At 44.2% G+C, this 7,661-nt stretch overlaps 1 non-coding gene across 1 annotated transcript; it reads left to right on the top strand.

Moving 5' to 3' along the window:
* Positions 1-5,554: 5,554 nt before the first annotated feature.
* Positions 5,555-5,660, top strand: LOC112826952 (U6 spliceosomal RNA). Its single transcript, XR_003209093.1, has one exon. It is a non-coding gene; the product is annotated as a U6 spliceosomal RNA (small nuclear RNA).
* The last annotated feature ends 2,001 nt before the right edge of the window (positions 5,661-7,661 follow it).

The following is a 7,661-nucleotide window of genomic DNA, read 5'->3' as shown; positions in this document are numbered from 1 at the left end:
CTCTGAAAATAGGCTCTTCTTACCACTTGGGATGTCTACTTGATAGACTGTGGCAAAGGGGGGTTGGGATGTCTACTTCATAGACTGTGGCAAAGGGGGGTTCGGTTGCCTATCCTACCTGGGTCCTCATTCCTCTTGAGAGGAGCAGGTACTTAACAAGTTGCCCCCCCTAGACATGAAAGACCTTTAGTTCTGGATTCAGATGTGCATCTCAGTGGGCTCAGATGCTGTTGACTTCCTCCATGAAGGAGTCAGACGCTCCTTGCTTACTGGGTGACCAGGCAAGCTGGCCCCCGAGGTGCGCTGGGATATGGTTAATGACCGAGTCTTAGAGGGTTGCAAAAGCCCTGATTTTGTAGCACTTGCCAAATTCTGTGGTATAGAGTCCCAGCCCAGCAACCTCACGCCATCAACACGACATCACCCAGTGCAGAGAGGAGACGTGCCCACGAGGGGCAGGCTGGAGCCCAAGCTGCGTCAGGCTCCTCCTAACTGAAATGGGACTGAGCGTCCTACCTTGTCGTCGGGGTGCACGTGAGTGCCACGCAACGCCCCCAGCACAATGTCTGGCATTAAGTGTGAAAGAAATGGGCACTATCACGCTAATACTGCCATGATGACTTCTACAGGTTCTCCTCCACTCCAGCCGCTCCTGGCTCGAGTCCCCTTCAGCGCTCTGCTTTCTCTTTTCCCCCTGCAGGCACCCTCTTCTGTTGTATGGTCTTCCATTTGTTTGTAGGATCATCTGCCCCTCCAGAGTCAGATGCCTCTGGAGCCAGGACTACCCGGGGTTGAATCCCACTCGGCCACTCATTCGCTGGGTACACGTGGGCAAGAAACTTCACCCCCATGCCTTCATCTCTGCAGGATGGGCACGATCGTTGGTTCACGTTTAATAGGGTCGGAGTAGGAATTGGCAAGAGTCAGCATGTCCCGTGCTTACATTCATGCTGATGCATGGGAGGGTTAGGAGTCCTTACTATGGGATCAGGTGAATCCTCAGAAGCGGGATGCTGTGTCTCTGGATGCATCCTGTGGCACCTGCATCTTCGCGGTGCTCTCTGAAGGTTGGTTGATAAGGCATGAAGGGTATATTGCAAGACCCGTGGCATGCAGGACTGCATGGACGGGAAATGGGACGTGGCTGGCACCGTGGACGAGCCGGCCGGGTTGTGGAGCCGCCTCTCCACCCTTGCAAGGCTTCTCACAGCATCTGTGCCTGAAGCTGAGGGATTGCTGTGGATGCAGGAGAAGAAATCACAAAAAGCATAGTAAGTCAGTCCAGTGTTTGAGCTCCTGGCTTATTGTAGAGACAGAAACTGAGGCAAGAGTAAGCCGAGCAGCGGTGGGGGCCGCCATGGCCACAGACTGGGGCAGAGGGGTGTCAAGTGAAGGTGAAAAGTCACAGACATTTTTTTAAAAAGATTTTTATTTATTTATTTGAGAGAGAGAGAGAAAATGAGTGGGGGGATGAGGGGCAGAGGGAGAGGGAGAAGCAGACTCCCCGCTGAGCAGGGGGCCCGCCATGGGATTCGATCCCAGGATCCCAGGGATCATAACCTGAGCCAAAAGCAGATGCTTAACTGACTGAGCCACCCAGGCGCCCCCAAAAGTCACAGACTTATCTGCATTATGTGCTTTGGGACCGCAAAGGCCCTCTTGGGCGGAGGGCTGGGAGAGGAGAGAGGGAGGAAGGCACGGATGGCTCCATTTCCCCTGCTGAGGTCCTGGGCATCCCTGCCCCCTTTCCTTCACCTCCCCCAAACCTTGCACCCCGTATGCATTCCTGAGTAGACTGACAGCGCGGGAGACCATTCTGTCGAAGAGAGGAGATGGTACATTCTGGTACATCCGAGATCCCTCCTAGGCTCCCACTAGTTAAATGGCCAAAGGCAGTTCAAGTAGAAGAGCAGCGTGGCTCCCACCTTCATGGGCCCCTCCTATTTGGGTCTAAGAAACCCCTTTTTATACAATGGATCGTCTAGTATTGTGCTTCAATTTGGTGAAGACTTTGGAGTACTTTTCTCCCAGAAAGGGAGGTGAGCACATGAATGCTAACAGGCAGCGGATACTGGAGGCAGGCTCTATTTATGTAAATGAACGCAGCCAGCGGGGTAACTGGTGGTTTGGGAGGATTTTTTTTCTGCATCAATGGTTTTGATTCTCAACAGGTTACAGTGCGGAAATCTCAAGTGAGTTGGTTCAGTAACAACGCAGCTCTGTCAAGAGCAAAGTGGACTGAGATTCACTTTACGGTTTGCAAGATCTAGTCCCCTTTTTCGAAGCTAAAATCCACCACTGGAAGTCAACACTCATCAACAGGAAGTTGCCCTGCGCCAGGGCTTGAGTTCCGCGGGTTTCTCTGGGCTGGCTTCTGGGGCGCGGACGTTCCTTTCTGCCCCTGGACGTGGTCTCTTCTACTCAGCGCACCAACCCTCCCGGCGGCCCGGCCTTCTCCCTGACTGAGCACCCTCCTGATGGCCCGTGCCAGCTCTCTGCGTCCCGGGAGCCTGGGCGCGTTCTTTCTGAGCAGTCAAGTACGCCAGCAGGAGCGAAGCGCATCCCTCCGGGGGGAAGCCTCTGGGGCGTTCTGCACGTGTGAGAAGGCTTACTTACTCCTTCCGTCTGTGCTCAGTAAGAAAGCTGGGGCAGCTGAACGCTGCGGGGGCATGTCCTTCCCTCCGGCGGTGGAGCACCAGCTGACCCCACAGAGCTAACCGTGATCTTCTAGCCGGGCAGGTCAGCATTTGAGTATGAGTAGCAACCTTGCGGACGGAAAGTCCCCAGCCAGCTCTCTGCGCCAGATCTCTCAAGTCCCAAGGCTCTGGCGGCTGCCATGTGACTTGAGCAATCCTCTTCCCACCACCCAGAGAAATAGGTGTGTGACACCAGAGGAGCCTGCCCCATGCAGGATCGTTGCTAGTCTCTCCATGTCCCTTGTATTAGTCAGGATTCTCCAGAGAAACAGAATTAATGTAGCCTTGGAGAAATGGTGTACCTTAATGCCTGTAATTTATATTATTTTGTAAATGGAAGTTTATACGTCCTGAGCCTCTTCACCCATTTCACCCACCCCCCAACTCCCCTCCCTTGTGGCAACCACCAATCTCTTCTCTGTATCTATGAGTTTTGTTTTATTTGTCTGCTTTGTTTTCATGGAAGTGAAATCATATGGTATTTGTGTTTCTCTGTCTGACGAATTTCACTTAGCATAATATCCTGGCGGTCCCTCCATGTTGTTGCAAATGGCAAGGACTCATTCTTGCTTTGGCTGAGTCTTCTTTATCCCTGCATCTATGGATGGACACTTGAGGTGCGTCCTATCTTGGCTATTGCAAATAATGCTGCAATGAATATTAGGGTGTATATATCTTTTCGAATTAGTGTTTTCATTTTGTTTGGGTAAATACCCAATAGTGCAATTACTGGATCATATGGTAGTTCTTTTAACTTTTTGAGGAAAACTCCATACTGTTTCCACAGTGGGTGCACCAGTTTGCATTCCCACCAACAGTGCAGGAGGGCTCCCTTTTCTCCACATCCTCCCAACACTTATTTGTTTGTTTGTTTGTTTGCTTTTTTGGTTTTGTTTTGTTTTTTGTTCTAGCCATTCTGACAGGTGTAAGGTGATATCTCGCTGTGGTTTTGACTTGCATTTTCCTGATGATGAGTGATGTTGAGCATCTATCTTTTCATGTGTTTACCATCTCTATGTCTTCTTTGGAAATACATCTACTCAGGTCTCTCGCCCATTTTAAATTGGATTATTTGTATTTTTAGTGTTGAGTTGTATATGTTCTTTTCATATATTTTGGTTATTTTGGTTATTAACACTTTATTGGATATGTCATTTGTGAATATCTTCTCCCATTCAGTAGGTTGCCTTTTCATTTTGTTGATGGTTTCTTTCACTGTACAAAAGCTTTTTATTTTGGTGTAGTCCCAAATAGTTTATTCTTACTCTTATTTTCCTTACTTTTCCATTTTCTTAAGGGTAATTTTTGAGGTTTACTTTTTCTTTTGGGGGGGTGAGGAGCAGAGGGAGAGGGAGGCAGAGAATTTCAAGCAGGCTCCACGCCCAGTGTGGAGCCCAACATGGGACTCGATCTCAAGACCATGAGATCATAACCTGAGCCGAAATCAAGAGTTGGACACTTAACCAACTGCGCCACCCAGGTGCCCCAAGGTGCAAATTTTTTTAAGTGTAAAATCTGCCAAAATTTTCCTTTGTGGTTTTTGCCTCTACAAACTTATAAAGATCTTCCCAAACCTGAGAGATCTAGTTTTGTCTTTTCTTTCAGAGAGAGAGTACGTAATGGTATGTATGGTGAGAACTCTGCATTAACTGTCAGGAGACCTCCGTTCCAGTCACTGGTATGTTGCACAATAATGCATAGCCAAACTATTATGTCAGTCAGTTATTTATTTATTTATTTATTTATTTATTTATTTATTTTAAAGATTTTATTTATTTGACAGAGAGAGACACAACGAGAGAGGGAACACAAGCAGGGGGAGTGGGAGAGGGAGAAGCAGGCTCCCCGCTGAGCAGAGAGCCTGATGCGGGGCTCGATCCCAGGACCCTGGGATCATGACCTGAGCCGAAGGCAGACGCTTAACGACTGAGCCACCCAGGCGCCCCTCCCCCCCATCAGTTATTTTTAAAAAGAGTGTTAATATCTTTAACTCTAATTTTGTATTTATTTATTTTTCTCTTTTGTACTTCTAACTTTTGCTTCATGTGTTTTGCAGTTCTCTGATAGATGTATACACATTTAGGAACATTATGTGTTCTTGTCAAAGTGACCCTTTTATCATTATAAAATGTTCTTATTTAAATAATCCTTGTTTTGAAGTCACTTTGTCTACTATGAAGATAGTCATTCCAGTTCTTTTATGACTAGACTTTCATCAATATCTTTCCCCATCCTTTTACTTTTTGCCTGTATGTGTTTTTATACTTAAAAGTACACCTTTTTCCTAGACAACACAGTTGGGTCCAATCTGATAATTTCTGCCTGCTAATTGGAGCACTTAGTCTATTTATACTTAATGTTTACTTGGAGTGTTATTCCATCTTTTAATGTAATTGTCGCTATGGTTGGCTTTATGTCCACTGTCTAGCTATTCATTTTTATTTATCCCATCTGTCTTTATTTTTCTCTTTCCCTGCCTTTAAATTAGTCAAATATTTTTAGGTATTCCACTTTATATCCTCTGTTGGCTTTCTAACTATGCCTCTTTGTTTTGTTTATTTTTGTTCTTGGCCCCAGAACCTAGGGATACCATATACGTTCTTAGCCTATGAATGTACTTTGAATTAATGCACTTCTTCACGTCTGAGAACCTCACAGCAGTGCACCCTCCCATTTACCCCTCCCCTCACTTTTGTGCTATTCCCTTTGGAAGAACTTCTTTTAACCTTTCTTGTATTGCAGGACTTTGTATTCTATTTCTGTTTTGTTGTTGTTGTCTTTGTTTTTCTAGAAGTACATTTATTTCACCTTCATTTTTAAAAGGAAAAAAAAATTGCTAGGTAAAGAATTCTAGGTTGTTTGCTCATTTCAGCAGCAGAATATACTAAAATTGGAACAACACAGGGATTAGCACAGCCCCTGAAGAAGGATGACACGCAAATTTGTGGAGCGTTCCATATTAAAAAAAAAAAAGAGAAAATTCTGGGTTGATTTTTTTCTTTTCTTTTCTGTCAGCACAGGTTGGCTTTGTTTCTCATGAGAAACCAGCAGATTTTGTTATCACTATTTTGCTGTATGTACCGTGTCTTCTTTCTTTAGATACAGTTAAGAATTTCTCTTTCATTTGCAGCAGCTTGGTGATGGTATGTGTAAGTGTAGTTGTAGTTTTCTATGTGCTTATCTTCTTTGGGATTTGTTGAGCTTTTTGTGTTTGTGGGTTGATAGTTTTCCTTAAATTTGGGGAAAAAATAGCCATTATTTCTTTGATTGTATTTTTTTTTACTCCAGGGTCTTTCTTTTCTCCTTGTTGCACTCCAATTACATATTTGAGAGACTGCTTAATATTGTTTCACTGAGGAGTGCCTGGGTGGCTCAGTCGGTTAAGCGGCTGCCTTTGGCTCAGGTCATGATCCCAGGGTCCTGCGATTGAGTCCCACATTGGTCTCCTTGCTCAGTGGGGAGCCTGCTTCTCCTTCTCCCTCTGCCTGCCACTCCCCCTGCTTGTGCTCACTCTCTGTCAAATAAATAAATAAAGTCTTTAAAAAAATATTGTTTCACTGAGATTCTGTTTATGTTTTTAATGTTTTTTCCTCTATGTTCTTCACTTTTGACAGTGACATGTCTTCATGTTCACTGATTTTCCTCCTGCAGTGTTATAGCTACTATTAGCCCATTCAGTGACTTTTTCATTTCAAATATTATATTTTTCAGTTCTAGAATCTTCATTTTTTTTAAAGTAAGCTCCACGCCCAGCATGGAGCCCAACACAGGACTTGAACTCACAACCCTGAGACTGAGACCTTAGCTGAGATCAAGAGTCAGATGCTTAACTGACTGAGCCACCCAGGCAACCTTCTTCATTTGTTTTTTAAAAAATTGTTTCCATTTTTCCTACTGACTCCTCATCTGTTCACTCATTGTGTGCCTCCTTTTCTTTACTTATAATAGCTGTTTTAAAGTTCCCATTTGCTAATTCCAACATCTGTGTCATTTCTGAGTCTATTTATATTGACTAATTCTTCTGATTACATGTCATATTTCCTACTTCTTTGCATAGTTATTTTTGAGGTTGTGCTGGGCATTGTGGATGTAACATTGTTGAAAGTCTGCCTTTGTTTTCTTTCTTTAGAGTGCTTCATTTTGTCCTGGCAGGCAATTTATTCATGAGCAGATCATCTCGATCTTTTCAAGACTTGGTTTGGGCTTTATACAGTAGCTCTTACTCTTGACCTCATATAGTTCATTTCCTCTTTTAGTTATAGCTGAATGCTTTCAGTGTTTAATGAGGTCTCTCCATTTTGAATGTCAAATCTGTAATGTCTCTCAGCACTGTGTGACCTCCAGAATCTTTATTCATCTCACACCCCTTTATATGTTTTCTCTAAATAACACTGGTGGGACTTTAAAAACAAAAGAAATGTAAAATTAGTTGGGAAAGAACATATAAACTTAAACCCAGAGACTTAGTAAAATTCACACGTTGCATGTATCCCTGAGTGTCTAGAGCCAGGGTTTCATGCCAGTTTTGATCCTCGAGGGCTTTTCATCACTTTCTCTTTTCTTTTTCCTTAGTTGTCTCCTTGGGGTCACACTGAGGAAACTAGCTTTAACTAATAAAAGTCCAACTCTGATCTGCCAAGATTAATAACAGAGGGAGAGTCTCCATGGGAGGGGTGGCTTGGCCTCGTATATTTCTATTCCCCTTAGGGTCCTTTTGCTTGTTTACACTGCTGGAGTCTGTTGATTTTATGGGAAGTTACTGCTCCTCATTCTGCCAAACAGGTACTTTTGCCTATTATCTTCATATCTTCATATCCCCAGAGTGTGGCTGAGAGTGGGCTAGATTTTAAAGACGACTTTATCTAAGCCTAGAGAAGATTAAGAAAAAAAATGTAAACAGAGAGAGTAACATGAAAATGAATTTTCTGGATTACAAAATATGACCTATTCTTTTTCTTTTTTAAG

Source organism: Callorhinus ursinus, unplaced genomic scaffold (assembly GCF_003265705.2).
Source record: "Callorhinus ursinus isolate GAN/ISIS: 27379988/994484 unplaced genomic scaffold, GSC_fseal_2.0 scaffold7, whole genome shotgun sequence".
NCBI lineage: Eukaryota > Metazoa > Chordata > Mammalia > Carnivora > Otariidae > Callorhinus > Callorhinus ursinus.
The sequence above is the reverse complement of the archived record's forward strand: the minus strand, read 5'-3'. Positions and strand labels throughout refer to the sequence as shown.